This window comes from Mauremys reevesii, linkage group 1 (assembly GCF_016161935.1).
Source record: "Mauremys reevesii isolate NIE-2019 linkage group 1, ASM1616193v1, whole genome shotgun sequence".
NCBI lineage: Eukaryota > Metazoa > Chordata > Testudines > Geoemydidae > Mauremys > Mauremys reevesii.
The window spans coordinates 72,604,669-72,621,860 of NC_052623.1; the positions used below are offsets into that span (position 1 = coordinate 72,604,669).

Below are 17,192 nucleotides of genomic sequence, written 5' to 3' on the forward strand. Positions count from 1 at the left end.
GAATTACAGGTAAATATTTTGTCTTCTTTAAAAAAATGCCAGTAGTACAGGATTCTCACTCTTTGTTAAGAAGTATGACTGACCTCAAAGGCAAGACCAAGCGTGGGGCATTCTTCTCTCTTGGAAACATTTACAAAACATTTTATAACAACTTACTTAAGCAATTTTTGGATTAACTCTTTTTTAAAAAATTACATGACAGTTTACATCCAATTGAACAAATTTAAAGGTTGATCAGCCCATTAACTGTTGTTAGAAAAAGCTCACTAGAAATACTTAGTGGGTTCTTTAGACGTTTCAATGCATGTGCTAAACAAAAGTTGACGCTATTTATAGGATATATAGTGTAAGTGTCTGAATTATACTGTCATGAATCCCCATGCTCATCATATTATATGCTGAATTCTTGTACATTCAAACCATAATCAGACTGCAACACAAGGTAAATGAAGCATACTTTCATTTAGATTATATGCTTTAATATTCTCAAGGCTATTCAGAAAAAATTTCATGCACTTAATTTTGGCACTTCTAATAAAACAGCAGCACAATACATAGAATAACATTAATGTTCATTGACTCATTTTGTATCTGAACTCTAGGGACCTGGTCCAGCTCCCATTAAACTCAACTCAATATCCCATTAAAGACCCAATCCTCCTGCCACTAAAATCAGTCTTGAACATAAACTATTTGGATTTTTTATTTTAAAAAAATAGCATCATCAACTTGAGTAATCTAAGTCATGGTATTTTTTATGTCACAAAATGATGAAGACAATCTTTGTCCATGCCAATCTACACACAGTTCATACAGTATGCTATACTACATATTTTGCTAATCAATATTTATATGAAAATGCCAGTTTCCTGGTACTATAAATTATAAATGGAAAAATGCATACAGTGCCAGGAAATTCATTCAGAGAAGGAAACGGTTACTAACCTGTTCCATAACTGTTGTTCTTCAAGATGAGTTGCACATCTCCATTCCAATTCAGGTGAATGCATGCCCAGTGCATGACAACACTCATTGTCTAATCACACAAACCCAAACACCTTTCCCCTGCCCCTTGCACCTCTCCTTCTCCAAGGCCCCACTCCCTCCAGCCCCCCTTCCTCCACTGCTCGCTCTCCCCCACCCTCACGCACTTTCACAGGGCTGGGCAGGGGGTTGGGACCAGGGGCTCAGACTATGAGAAAGAGCTCCAGGGTGTGGGCTCTGGGAGAGAGTTTGGGTGCGGGAGGGGGGCTCAGGGCTGGGGCAGAGGTGCGGGAGGGGGTTCGGGATGCAGGCTCCAGCTGGGCAGCACTTACCTCGGATGGCTCCTGGAAGAGGCAGCAGCTCCTAGCTTCAGGGGCAGCCAGGCAGCTCTGCGTGCTTCCCCGGCCTAGAGGTGCCGCCCCTGCAGTTCCCATTGGTTGTGCGGTTCCCCAATTCTCGGCAAATGGGAGCTTTGGAGTCTGCACTAATGGGGGAGGGAGGGCAGTGTGCAGAAACCCCTGGCCACCTCTCCTCCTAGGAGCCACTTCTGGACATGCCAGCTGCTTCCAGGAGCAGCACGGAGCCAGGACAGGTAGGGAATCTGCCTTAGCCCCACTGCGCCAGACTCTCTCTTCAGTAGCCTCCGGGAGACCAAGCCTGATTCTGGGAGACTCTGGCCAAACTATGAGGGTTGGCAACTCTACCAATGCAGTACTTCCACCCTCTGCTACCTTGCACTGCTACACATCATCATAAAGGGCAGAACTGCCCTCAACCCCTTCACTTCCTTCTTAGAAGACTGACTCCAATGTAGAGGGGAAAGAGAGTGGGTCACCTGAAGTGAAAAAGACATGTGCAACACATCTCGAGCAACATTAACTAATGTAAGAGGTTATTAAACATTTCTTCTTATTTAAATGACTGCACATGTCCATTCCACTTCAAGTGGCTCACAAGCCATTTGATCTAGAGGTCGGACCTGAATACTGACTGAAGAATCACATTTCCAAATCCAACATTGCCTGATAGCATAATGGGAGGCAAAGATATGCACTGAAGACCAAAGTTGCATCTCTACCCATGTTCGGAATAGTCACCTTGGCTTAAAACGCTATGGAGGCTGAGAGAGATCTGGTTGGATGCACTAGCACCCTGTTTGGTGGCAGTATCATTAGCCATGTTGCAGCACAAACATATGCAAGAAAGATCCATGACAAGATTATTTGAGAAGAGACCTGAAGGCCCTTCATTCTGTCTGCAATTGCCAAAAACAACTGCAAGGAGGATCTAAATGGTTTAGTCCTGTCCAAGTCAAACACTAACATTCTCCTGACATCTGAAGTGTGGAGTTCTCTCCACATCCTTATATGAGCATGAGGCTTCAGGAAGAAAGTGGTGAATATATTGCCTGACTAACATGGAAAGAAGACACCACTTAGATGAGAAACTTGGGATGAGGTATACTTTGTCCTTGTTGAAGACTGTATACAGAGGTCCAAATACTAAAGGATATAATTAACCCGCTCCCCTGACCGAGATGATTGCTACCAAGTCTACCTTGGTTGAGAAATGGAGTAACAAACAGGTAGTTAACAGTTCCAAGGGAGGATCCATTAGCTTTGTCAGTACCAGGCTTAAGACCCAAAGGGGCATAGGTTCCTCTACTTGGATATATAAGGAGTCCAGAACTTTCAAAAACCTAATTGACATTGGAGAAGAGAAAAAAAGAGATTAACAATCAAAGAGTCGGGAACCAAGCCACCACTCTCCAGCTGCCCAGCTCGGAAGGCAGCGCAGAAGTAAGGGTAGCAGTACTGCAACGCCCCCTACAATAACCTTGTGGACCCCCCCCAACTCCTTTTTGGGTCAGGACTCCTACAATTATAACATTGTAAAAATAAATGGTTACCTACCTTTCGTAACTGTTGTTCACGTCCATTCCACATTAGATGTGTGCGCGCCACATGCACGGACATGGGAAACTTTTTCCCTTTGGGGCTCCCGTCGGGTCGGCAGGGGAGCCTGCCAGAGCGGCGCCTCCACGCCAGTGCATATATACCCCTGCCAACCAACCCCCCTTCAGTTTCTTCTTCCCAGAGACTCCGATAGAGGGGAAAGAGGGTGGGAAGTGTAATGCATGTGAACGCATCTCGAAGAACAACAGTTACGAAAGGTAGGTAACCATTTTTTCTTCGAGTGCTTGTTCACGTCCATTCCACATTAGGTGACTCACAATCTTACCATAGGAGAAGGTAGGAGTCATGGAGCAATTGATTGAAGAACAGCCCTGCCAACCACTGCATCATCTCTGGCTTGCTGGTTCACTGTGTAGCGGGCTATGAAAGTGTGCACCAATGACAGGTGGCTGATTTACAGATCTCCTGGATCAGGACATACGCCAGGAAAGCTGTTGAGGAGGCCTGTGCCCTCGTCGAATGAGTGTTGATCGCCAGGACTGGAACCTTGGCGAGCTCGTAGCAAGCGCAGATGCAGTCCGCAATCCACGATGAAATGTGCTGCGCTGAGACCGGAAGCCCTTTCATTTGATCAGCTATGGCAGGGGTCGGCAACCTCTGGCACACAACTCGCCAGGGCAAGCACCCTGGCGGGCCGGGCTAGTTTGTTTACCTGCCACATTGGCAGGTTCGTCCGACCACAGCTCCCACTGGCCGTGATTCGCTGTCCCAGGCCAATGGGGTCAGCGGGAAGTGCTGTGGGTGAGGGATGTACTGGCCACAGCTTCTCGCCGCCCCCATTGGCCTGGGACGGTGAACTGCGGCCAGTGGGAGCCACGGTCCGCCGAACCTGCCGATACGGCAGGTAAACAAACTGGCCCGGCCTGCCAGGGTGCTTACCCTGGTGAGCCATGTGCCAGAGACTGCTGACCCCTAAGGTATGGCGACAAACAACTGCATCGACTTGCAGAAAGGTTTAGTTCACTCCAAATAGAACGCCAGGGCCCTTTAGACATCCAGAGCGTGCAGGCTACGGTGACTCGGGTCCTTGTGTGGTTTAGGAAAGAACACTGGTAAACAAATATCCTGGCCCATATGGAATTGCGAGACTATCTTAGGGAAGAATTTTGGGTGTGGCCTGAGTTGCACTTTGTCCCTATAGAAAACTGTAAGGAGGCTCCGAGGTTAGGGCTCGTAACTTGGTCACCCTCCTTACCGATATAATGGCCACCAGGAATGCCACTTTCCAGGAGAGGTTCAGGAGAGAGCAAGAGGCTAGTGGCTCGAACCGGGGCCCCATAAGCTTGGAAAGAACTAGATTAAGGTTCCAGGGAGGGACCAACGGGCACGAGTAGGGGAACACTCTCTCCAGTCCCTTGAGGGATCGCACCACCATGGGGTTAGAGAACACAGCACATCTGGATTCCCCCAGGAGGAACTCTGGAATGGCAGCTAGATGCACCCTGATTGAGGAAGAAGCGAGACCCTGATGCCTGAGGTGCAGGAGATATTCTAGGACAACTGGACCAGTGGCCTGGAATGACTGTATCTGCTTAGGCTCACAGCAGCAGGAAAATCTTCTCCACTTAGCTAGGTAGGCCGCCCTAGTGGAAGGTTTCCTACTGCTAAGGAGAATTTGTCGTACCGGAAGAGAGCACTGGCTCTCCATAGAGTTTAGCCAGATAGCTTCCATGCTATGAAGTGCAGAGACGCAGATCCAGGTGGAGCAGGTGCCTTCTATCCTGCGTGATGGAGGTCCCAGTGTAGGGGCAGGGCAATTGGAGTGGCCACTGATAGCTCTAGCAGGGTTGTAAACCAGTGCTGCCGAGGCCAGACTGGGCCGATCAAAATTATCACCTGGTCCCTGCGAACTTTGAGGAGAACTCTATGGATGAGCAGGAGTGGAGGGAAGGCATACTTCAGACTCGCGCTCCAAGGGATCGCGAAAGTGTCTGCGACCAAGCCTGGGCTGTGGTTCTAGAACGAGCAAAACCACGGACATTGACTGTCGTCCTTGGTGGCAAAGAGGTCCATTTGGAGAAACCCCCACTTCTGGAAGACTGACTGCGAAGAAGAAGAATTTCAGATTTAAATAGCTGAAATCATGAAATTTATGATTTTTAAAATCCTAGGACAGTGAAATTGACCAAAATGGACCATGAATTTGGTAGGGCCCTACTTATACCAGTCTACCTATTCACCAGTCCTGGAACAGAGGTGATCAAACAACGTGTACACAACTGCTTCTTTAAGAATCTCAGCCTAACACTAATGCCCGGTTCGCTCAAGAGAGCTCCATCTCAAGAACTGACTCTAGGCAGAGACCAAAGCAAAAATTCAACCCCCTGCTTCTTGTTCATTTTCCTTTCCATTTTGTCTCTATACAGAGTATTGTACAACCAAAACACAGATGCACCACAACATATCTTCCCCAAACTGATCATTTGTTCCCATGCTAGGAAAAAGAATTTAGAAGTTTATGTGTAATAGCACCACTCAGCCATGCTCACTATCGCAGTATTCACAATGAGTTTAAGTCGTGGAGAACACTGATTTTTTTTTTAAATACAGATTTCTGACCATTGTCAACAACCTCAACAACTTATGTAAATTTACCTAATTTATTGAACTGACAATTCTAAACCCACATCGTAAAATAGCTAATATATTCTTCTGAAATTTTTTCCAAACTATTTCAAGATTTTTGATGTTTTAACTTGTACTGCATCTTTCCTTCTAATCATTTGCTCCATATTTTCAAGCTTATGTTTCACATTTGGCCTTTGGTAAATTCATAGCTATGGATAATAGCCAGAGGAAAGATTAAGATTTTCTGCAAAAACAGAAAACTAATGCTGTTAACTAGTAACAGCAGAATATCACACACTCTTATTTTCAAAAGCTACAGTTGGATAATCATTTACTCACAATATATTTTTTTCAGCTGGAGTTACAATTTGGATTAGAATTATTTATCATCACCGTTAAAGTTATAAATAAGCCTTCTGCTTATATTCACATTGATTGGAAATGTGTGTGTGGTGAGCCAAAACATAACGAGATGACTGGAGGTGAATAATTCCTTACCCTGTTCTTTCATATAAAAACAAAGAGTGGAAGAGAAAGCCTAGTTAGTTTTAGTTTACACATGAATACAGTTGTCACTGAAGAACCAAAAAATGTAAAATATTCTGGACTATAATACACTAAAAGCAGTCAGTTAAAAGGATGCCTATAAACTATAAACATGGTGATTACATCAAGATAACATGTGCCTCATATAATCTGTAAGCACAGCGGAGACATACAAAAATGTAGCCCTTTGGAGATGGCTGGAATAAGTAACAACTCCTCCCTGAAAACAACAGTATACTGGTCTTAAAATAGTACAAGAACTAATTACATAAATTCTAAGCACATTTAACAGTGCAGCCACGATGAAGGCTCAAAACTGTTTAACCACCACTTCATAGTCAATAAATCACTTAAAATACAGTGAAATATCTTAATTTATAAAATTTTGATTCTTCAATGGCTACAGGATGCTTCTAAACCACAATAATTTATTGCTGTTAGTTGACAATTCAGGTGCCTAGCAATAACAACATTAAACAACATAAATATAATGAGTTTCTGTAATATGAAACCAATAGACAAAAGGGACTAACAAATATAAACCAATATTTAAAAAAAGATTTATTAAAACCACTAGGTTTTCATATACTGGATAACAATTGTTGATTTTACTAAAAGTATGAGCATAAGGTTTGAGCTGAATTTTCTACAAAGAAAAAAAACTTACATTTCAAAGCAAAGATTTATATCTTACACTGAATACGTTATATTACTTCAGGAATATTATAAAAATACTATGGATTTTACTTTCAAATCTGTATTATTAGATTGTCTATTATCTTACATCAAATCAGTAACTGCTATGAAGCAACAGATTATTTACTGTACTATGGGACACTCTTGTGGTATATGAAGGAATGAAGTGATTGGCCAGCAGCACAGAGTTCAAAGCAAGTTGGGATCCATCCCAAACACAGATATGTTTACAAATTGAAGTAATTTAAGATGTTAAATTCAAAACTCATAAGGAAAGAATTTGTATAATTTACCTTAACTGAATACCTTATCGCACTTACTATACTGAAAATTCGTATGAAATAGGAATTAACTACTGACATTCTGAAAGACAATGCCAAAAAATCCCTCTCTAGTTGAAAAGATTTTTAAGACTCATTGTCAAATAATAAAAATGAATTTTTCACCTACAGTACAGTATCACTGTAAATTCTTAAGTCTCTTGTGTTGCCAAAATAGAGACATTTCTGTGTTAAGAAGTAACGGTCATTCTAATATTACATGAGGAAATTGTCACATCAGAATGACAATGAAAAGGCAATTTTAAATTGTGTATTAAATAGTGAGTCTCTTAATGTGAACGTATTTGAAACTCTGTCCAGAAAGAAGAGCTCTTCAAACATTCAGTAATTTCTGCATATTATATTACGGTTCTAATACAGTTACGGTTTCCTGGACACCTGTACATTGAAACCTTTATTGCATTTGCAACTTTGGACCGAAAACTGACATGAAATCTATATAAGAGATGATAAAGAATCAAAATGAATAAGTTATTGAATAATTCCAACAGGGGAATTATTGTGACACAGTGTATTTAATCAAACCAGTTACAAAGCAGGGAAAGCCCAAGAAACCATCCCCATCACCTACCTTCCTCCACTCTGGCACCTAAGAGGCAGAAGCCCTCAAACCATAATTTCATTCCAGGCATGGAGGTGACCATTTATATTTTTATTTATTTTTTAAAACATGCGCAGCTCACTACAGACAACTATCAGTGACTTCAAGAATTTAGCGGGAGTAAGAAAACCTATTAAAAGCTTATATAGACATATATAAATCTCAGTTACACTACACAAGATACAAATACAAGGGATATAAACTCTCATGGATAAGCCAAAAGATTAGCTACATAAGGTCAGGAATGTATTCCCTCCATGGGTAAATTATTCTATAATTCTTCTGCTCTTGAATTCTTGCAAGTTTCTGTAAAATTACTAGCATACTGTACTAGATAGAAAATGGTCAGCTCTTGTATGGTAATTCTCATATTCATATATACCCCCTTATTTTATTTTTATTATTTATTTATAACTTCTATTACGCCCTGTGTTATGTTTTCTTAAATTTATCTTATTCTTTTTTTTAGAAAACTATATGAACAAAGCAACCCTACCCACAAACACCTTTCACTTTCAAAACTAGTGCTGAGTTGCCTACGTGACTTATACTTAAGGCTACAGTTGTGTCATGGATGCCATGGAAGTCACAGAATCCATGACTTCCAGAGACTGACCTTCTCTGCTTCATCCCCAGAGGCTGTGGGACTCTGGAGCTGGCAGCCAGCAGGGCCCTGTCAGGGTTCCAGCGACAGAGCCCCCTGCCTCCGCCGATGCCTCCTACCCCGCCCACAGGTATAAGATAAACGCATTTTAAAAATTAATGCGTTAATTTTGCTTTCAGTTAATCGCAGGCATTAAATGTGATTAATTGCCAGCCCTACAGTTTATGTGATCACATTTCACCATGAGGGCCTGGTAGTTAATGATATGGAATTGAAATGTAGTAGAGGAGTATTCCTTCCTTCCAAAAAGGTCCAGGCACTTCCAATCCCTATCATACAGGATGACCCTTGACTGGTGTTGCCAGCCATGGGACTTGACTGCATCCACCATGATAGAATTGCATGGTGGGTGGGAGAGAGGAATTCAGATTCCTTGGAGGGGACATAGTATTATTCTCTGCCCACTTGCACGTAGGTGCTACCGATGCTGGAGTTTGCCATACAGTTCTTGCTGAGCCTAAGATGGCTTCGTTAATAGGTAGGGTGATCATTAAGAGGAAAAATGGAGGATGTCAGAGTGTCGATGGTATGTGTCCTTGACTTTTTCCAGTGGTATTTGGCGGGTGTCTGCAACTCTCTTTACCATCTCCTAGAAGAGATGAAAGCCGTCTGCCAGAGATGGTGAGAAAGGCATGACAGCTTCATCGAAGAAGGAGGAGGGTATGGTCCTTGGTGTCACTTCTTCCTTGGCACCGCCCTCGTGTTCCTCTATGATGTCTTATGGAGCCTCTACATGCTTCAGCCAATGGGGTGTCTCTCAAGGATTCCTGGGCAAGGCTCGAAACCCGAGAGGCATGCCACACAAGGGTCCCAACTAGGGTGAGAGTGGCATGGAGCCCACTGGTAGAGCCCATGAGCAGCTGTACCAGGATGGCAGTGGTGGGGCCATCTGTGGGTATATTTTAGGGCTTTATTGGTACTGAGCACTGTACGGGGCCTGAGAGAAGTACTGTGACTTAAACTCTCTGGCTCGCTGTTTGAACCCTCACTGGAAAGTGGAGGAGCATGATATGTCCCTCAGTGCTCACATCCATGGGCATGTCAGCAGTACCAGCTGCTGTCGGTCTCCGTGAGCCACGAGTGCCAGACTGAGATGTTCTCTGAGCCGACAGTGCTGAGGATACTTAACGAGATGGAAATCGCTTATGGCCATATCAGGGCTCACTATGGGGACTTTTCCACTCTCTTCTTGTCAGGGGGTCAGCAGTTTATTTCTTCAACTCACAGCCTTTACATGTAGAGGGCGGTGGGGAAGACTCACATCTGCCAGGTGACTCATGACATAGGTCCTGGAAGGGCCTGTGAGCTGCCTCCATTAAGATAATCTGTTGGAGCTCTCTCCCCTTACAAGATCGTGGCCGGAGTTGCTGGCACTGTTGCCAGATGTGGCCTTCCCCGAGGCAGCGAATCCACTGGGAGTGCTTGTTTGCTATCGGGATTGCCTCCTTGCAAAGGAGGCACTTCTTGAAGCCTGGCAAAGTGAGCATACCCAATTGAGGAAAGGGTCCCCGACGAAGACAATACAACTACACTATATTAAGAGGCTAACTATCTAATTGCGAAAAGAGCCATGATCCAAACGGACTGGGAGAAGCTAAATCTCTAGCCAGGGGCAGTTGAGAAGGAACACACTGGCTAGCCTCAATGCACAGCACAAGGAGACACAGTGCACACGCGGGGCTAAGAGACACTGCTACCGAAGTTCTCCAATCAGCAGCAAAGGAACACAAGCTCCACCTACAGTGGAGCACACCTGGGGATACTATTTGAAGAAGGACCATAATTTTCAATAGATAGTTTTGATAAATTTTCAAATCCTAAATATGCCTCTTCCAGCACTTTCTATTTTTAAAAATATGAAAAATATTAATGGAGAGACATCTTAATTATCAAAAAGAAATCTAACTCAAAGGCCCTATGAAAGTTAACTGATGCAATGGATAGCAACAGAAACAGCTTCAAAGCTTCTCAATGTTCTTTAAAAAAAACATTTGAAAGATAACTTGCATTGGCTTATTTGATGTAAACCCCTAAAATCCCTCCAGCGCATCATCAGGGATCTACAACCCATCCTGGACAATGATCCCACACTTCCACAGGCCTTGGGTGGCAGGCCAGTCCTCGCCCACAGACAACCTGCCAACCTGAAGCATATTCTCACCAGTAACTGCACACCGCACCATAGTAACTCTAGCTCAGGAACCAATCCATGCAACAAACCTCGATGCCAACTCTGCCCACATATCTACACCAGCGATGCCATCACAGGACCTAACCAGATCAGCCACACCATCACCGGTTCATTCACCTGCACATCCACCAATGTAATATATGCCATCATATGCCAGCAATGCCCCTCTGCTATGTACATCGGCCAAACTGGACAGTCTCTAAGGAAAAGGATAAATGGACACAAATCAGATATTAGGAATGGCAATATACAAAAACCTGTAGGAGAACACTTCAACCTCCCTGGCCACACAATAGCAGATCTTAAGGTGGCCATCCTGCAGCAAAAAAACTTCAGGACCAGACTTCAAAGAGAAACTGCTGAGCTCCAGTTCATCTGCAAATTTGACACCATCAGCTCAGGATTAAACAAAGACTGTGAATGGCTTGCCAACTACAGAACCAGTTTCTCCTCCCTTGGTTTTCACTCAACTGCTAGAACAGGGCCTCATCCTCCCTGATTGAACTAACCTCGTTATCTCTAGCTTGCTTCTTGCTTGCATATATAAACCTGCCCCTGGAAATTTCCACTACTTGCATCCGAAGAAGTGGGTATTCACCCACGAAAGCTCATGCTGCAAAACGTCAGTTAGTCTATAAGGTGCCACAGGATCCTTTGCTGCTGATATTGTATAATAAATTCAAATTGAGTTGTAGTACCTACAATTACTGAACAGAAACTTAATATTAATGCCTGATTTGGCTTAAACAAAAGTAAATATATTTTTTATTATTTTCAAGGTGGTAGAAAAATGTCCTGATGTGATAATATCAAACAAATACTTGTTTAGAATTTGTGACAGCCAGTAAATGTATTTCACCACTATGGTGGCAGAAACAAACAACCTCTGTAGAAATATGTATATCCAGAATTAGAGAAATGGAATCTTTCTGCCTATATTAAATTAACTGAAGTTGCAGAAAAATGAGCAAAGCTAGAAGAACTGATAACAAAATCCTTAATATTTAACGCAAGCTATACATATCATAACTCATTACCTATACTGCCCTCAAATGTGCTCTATTCACTCACCTTTTATTTTTGTCATCTTCTCAACACGTATATACAAAAATCACTTGTACGCTCAACAACAGTTTATCTGGTCTGGCACACTACAGTGCTGGGCTAAAGACCCTTATAAGCACCTTCCTGAAGGAAGTTCAGTGTGGCTGGAATCCCAGATTTTCTTGGATCCGCACTGCACTCTTCACAATGTGAATTTAACTTACTTAGTGTGGAAACTGTCCTGGATGACAGCAGAGTCCTGATCATTTTGGAACATAAGCCAAGTGCAGCTGACACTTCACTTTCAATAGCTAGGCTGCCAGTCAAAGAGTATTTTTGTTGGGATGGAGGCCACAGCACTCTTACTGAAGGAAAATCAGGACTCAAACCATCCTCAAAACAGTCATCATAGAAAGGGCCAGCTTCCATAAAGACACAATCAGCTTTCTCAAGAAACTGTGCACATTAATAACCTCCTTCAGAACATGAGCCTTGTCACCTCCCTATACAGCAACATTGCTCACACTGACGGCATCGCTGCCTGTCTCAAATATTTATAAGAAAATTTAGAGGGAAATAAAAAGAGAGAACTACCTCTTAACTGCTTGAAACTCTGGGAACTTATTTAGACGTGCTTCCTGAGATGATCATTTTCCTTGAATTTAATGGGGTCTATCTGAGCTCTCTCACTGATGAAGATAATTTGGAAATTACACTGATAAACAGGACAATTTGTAGGGTACAGCGGTGTATCACTAACATGGAACAGTTTCAACATCTGGTCACTGTCACACAATGTAACCAGAATGCCTGGAGGGCAAATACTTGAGCTCCTAGAAGAAATACAACTTCTGAAATCTTTCCTTGGATCAACTGGACACAATCTAGAAAGCCTAGATGGACAAGATCCCGAGAGAGTATTAAAGACCTTCTCTGAAAATAGAGTCAAAGGACTCAAGCAGTTGAAAGATGTTTTCAGTATGTACATATTTTACCTCACATGGATAGGCTATTCACAAATCATCTGTAACTTCCTTGTCATAGATTGGCCCTCAGAGATACCATTGGACTAGTCAGAAAACAAGGAACACGAGATAAATCAAAGGATGATTTATTGGAATTGGAAATGGGTCCACAATGTTGCCAAATACAGGTATTATTTGTAGCTAAGGCAAACTGGCAAATGGAGAAAGGCTTCCTTGTAGGCCAAAAATTATGAGGAGAGTTCTCTGTCAGGAAGATCTGGACACAACACACAAATAGGACTTGCACTTTATCAGGCAGACTGAACAGGACCGGTATGGGGGGAAATTTTCTGTTCTCTTTTCTAACAGGAGTCTGCCATGTTTTCTCCTTAAATACCAGAAAAACTTGCCAAAAATCTTCTCCTTACTGAGGAGGCATCAAGGAGAAGGAAACAAAACACACACCACACACAAAACCAATCTTAGAGGAACTTCCTGCTTCTTCAAGTGGAGGCAAGACACTGGAATGTCAGAGAAGAAATCGGTTTTCTGAACAGCTCCACTTGCTCACAGTACATTGTGAAGCTACAGGGAGGTTTAAAAAAAATAATAAAAAGAAGTGCCTCCATGCTTGGAAGATGAACAGGAATAACCCAGTTGAAATGGATCACAAAGCACCAGGTTTTGACACAGGAGAAAAAGTAATATGCAGTTATTAGTAAGTTGGAAAAACTCCTTGAAATAGAGGTCTGCCTGACTATGCAGCTAACAAAGCTCCTGGAGCTATCTTGTACCAGTTGGATGCACAGGTGATTTCTGCTTGTTAAGGACAAAAACAGCTGAATTAAACATACTGAAAGAAAATGTGTTCATCCTCTAAATCTTGCTACATATTCCAAGCACCAAAACGACATATCCTACTTGCTACAAAAAGTTCACCAAGAAATACTTGCAAATCTCTATCCAAAATATAGCAAACAATCCTTTCATGAGGGCATTAGTCTAGGACCGTAAAAACCCAGATTCAATTCTTGCTCTGCCATAGATGTCTTGTGTGACTTTGGACAAACCACTTCATCCATCTCTCTCTGTTCCCCATCTGTAAAACAGGGCTAACAGTACTCAAGTGAATGTTCACAGGGGTGCTGTGAGGGCAAGTACATTAAAAAGATTGCGAGGTGATCAGATATATGGACCCGTCACCACAATAAGTAGCAGCCAAATCCAAACCTCACCCCTTCTCATTTTTTAAAATAAGATTCAAATTAATAGCTTAATTTGGCATAGTTTTATTTTTCTAGCCTGTCTCTGCTTACTGATTTTACATTCGTTAGGGTTGTAAGAGGTTAACTTCTAATGCCTTTAGTTCAAAAACCTAGGAGGGCAAGGCAGAGCTTGCTATGTTCCAGCAGGAGGCTCTGCTGTAGCTTAAGCCCTTCTCTAAGCAGCTAACATAGGTAAGCAGAAAGGACTAAAATTTGGTGAAGTAAGGGGGCTTCTAAATAAAAGGAGCTAATAGATCAGATTCTAATAGGGTAGCACCTTCTGTAACAGGTGTACTGAAATCAGAGTGAAGAGTCTCATCCCAAGTGACCCATAACAAGGAGCCATTGACAGAAACCAACTCTTTGCTTTGTGGGTGGAGGCGGCGTACCACCACCATCTTCAGAAACAAGTGAAGTAAACATAATAAAGCCCAAGAGAAATCTATGAAATAATATATATATATTTTAGTGGATTTGCAATATTTGTAGTACAGTAGAACCTCAGAGTTATGAACACCTTGGGGAATGGAAGTTTTTTTTAATTTTGAAATGTTCCTAACTCCGAACAAAACTTTATGGCTGTTCTTTCAAAAGTTTACAACTGAACATTGATTTAAAACAGCTTTGAAACTTTACTATGCTCAAGAAAAATGCTGCTTTCCCTTTTTTTTAAGTGGCTAACGTTTAACATAGTACTCTACTGTATTTGTTTATTGTTTTTTCTCCGCTGCTGCCTGATTTCATACTTCCAGTTCCAAATCAAGTGTGTAGATGGCAGTTCATAACTTCGGTGTTTGTAACTCTGAGGTTCTACTGTACTGCAAACTGATACTGTACAGTGTTCATAATATTAAAATACCTACTAAGAAGCAGCGGCAGCAGTTATTCCTCTTCTGCAGTAACAATGGATCTTTCAGATGTGTCCCCCACGGGTGCTCCACTGTAGGTGTGTCTGTGTCCCTGCGCTGCTGACTGGAGAATTTTCGGCCCATGCATGCACTGCCCTCCACCTCGTGCTCTGCCACAAGACTAACCAACATTGCAACGGGCAAACACTCCTCAGTTCCTTCTCTACCGCACAGTTTATTATGAGAACGCCAAAACAGAGGGAAGAAGGGTGGATCGTGGAGCCCCCAGAGGGTGACATCTTGAAGAACCATTGTTACTGCACAAATTGAGTAATTTCTTCTTTGAGTAGTGTCCCTATGGGTGCTCCACTATAGGTGACTCCAAGCAGTATCCTCCACTGGAGGCCGGGGTTCGGAGTCAAGTCTGTTATGGATGATAGTACTGTGGTGCTGTATCTGGCATCTGCAGCAGAGTCCCCCAGGATGGCATAGTGTTCTGCAAAGGTATGTGCAGATGCCCATGTAGCTGCTCTGCAGATTTCTGATATAGAAATATCCTTGGAGAAGGCAACAGAGGAGGAAACCGATCTCTTCAAATGTGTGCAAATTGTAGATGGGTGTGCAAAATTGCCAATCTGATGACAGAGTCTGATACAGTTCGAGACCCATTTACAGAGTCTTTGACCTGAAATCACTGTGCCTCTAAACCTGTCCACAATTGAGAGAAAAGTCTCGGAAATTTTCTAAAAATTCTTGTCCTGTCCAAATAAAAGACCAAAGCTCTCCTTACATCGAGCATATGGAGGATGGCTTCCCTATTATCCTGGTGAGGCTTGGGATAAAAGGTTGGAATGTGAATGAGTTGGTTCACATGAAATGAGGACTCACTTTGAGGGTGAACTTCGGATGTGGTCTAAGCGTGACCTTGTCTGAGAAGAACACTGTGAAGGGGGTGGGGGGGGAGGAAGCACCATTATCTCTCCTATCCTTCTTGCCGAGGAATGGCAATCAGGAGCACTATCTATACGGAAAGGTGAGTCAAAGAACAAATGGCCACGGATTCAAAGGGTGATTTAGTCAGTCCTTTAAATAATAGATTGAGATCCCATTGTGGGGTAGGAAGCCTGAGTTGGGGGAAGACGTTCGCTATGCCTTTGAAAACCTCTTGGTAGTCAGGTAAGAAAAATTGAGTACGCTTCTACCTGCTGGTAGAAAGTCACTATTGCTGCTAAGTGTACACATTTAGGTAATAGAGGGACAATTTCTTCAGATGTAGCAAACAGTCTAAGACTACAGGTAGAGTGGCCAAATACAGGGTGACTTTTTTGACCTGGCACCAGATCCAGAATCCAGTCCACTTTTGTAGCCTGCTGTGTAATAAAATTTCTTGTATTTCTTCAGAACATGACGTTTCTATGTGCTGGAACCATGAAAAGCCAGGCTCTGAGCTATAGTATCCACAGGTTGGAATAGAGAGTCTCTCTCTCTTTCTTCAAGAGTGATTAGAAGAATCATTGGTGGATACAGCACCAATTATGACAGGTAAGGGTACCACATCTATCTGAGCCATATGGGAGTGAGCAGTATGATGATTGTTTTCTCCCCTTTTCAGGACTTTCAGCAATAGAGAGAATGGGGGAAAGGTGGTGCTTGTCCCATGAGAGGAGTCTCTCTCCCAGGGAGCGCTGGCCAATGCTTACTCTGGAACAGTACCATTGACATTTCTTGTTCTGATAAATAGCGAACAAGTCTATTATCAGTATCCCCCATCATCGGACTATGTCACAGAGCATCAATGAATCTATCTCCCATTCGTGGCATGTGGGAATTTGCAGCTGAGACTGCCCATTGTCATGTTGCACATTCCCAGCAGGTAGGACACTGATCTTGTAACGTTGTGGGAAATGCACGAGTTTCATAGCTTTAGTGCTTCCATAAAAAGGGAGAGTGATCTGGTGCCTCCTTGACAGTTTATGTAATACATGTGCGCTATATTGTCCATGTGTGTGTACCTCTGATCATCGGAAGGAAGAGAGCACATGTGTTCCTGACCACTCTGAGTTACACATGTTATAGCCACCAGAAAGGGTGTCTTCTGGCAGAGGAGAGACGAGCAAGTTGCTCTTGGCTCAAATGGAGGACCCTTACTTGGGAAAGTCCCAATGATGGGGGAAGAGCAAAGATTTCCTCTGATGTGACACAAGTCTCTGAACCTCCCTGGAACATGAGGGGTCCAATTCACTCATCACGAAGGGGTCGGAGGAGAGAGACTTCGTATTTCTACCATCATTGGCGGCAACTCCGATCACACTAGAACTGACTGATCCTGAGATTTCAACTTTGATGGTACCGATGGAAAGGGTGTAACCTGAACAACGTTTGATACTGAAAGAGCCTCACTTTATGGGCTTTAGAGTCCTGGCTCTGAGACTTAGTATGTCCTAAGAGGTTGACAGAGTAGGTTTGCTTGACTTATGTGGAGTTGTGTTAGACAATTTCGTAG

General features: G+C 42.9%; 1 protein-coding gene across 4 annotated transcripts in view; it reads right to left on the bottom strand.

Annotated features, from left to right (window-relative positions):
* DIAPH3 (diaphanous related formin 3) overlaps nt 1-17,192 on the bottom strand; it is a 481,747-nt gene that overhangs the window by 311,488 nt on the left and 153,067 nt on the right. The gene's annotated exons all lie outside the window — the stretch shown is intronic.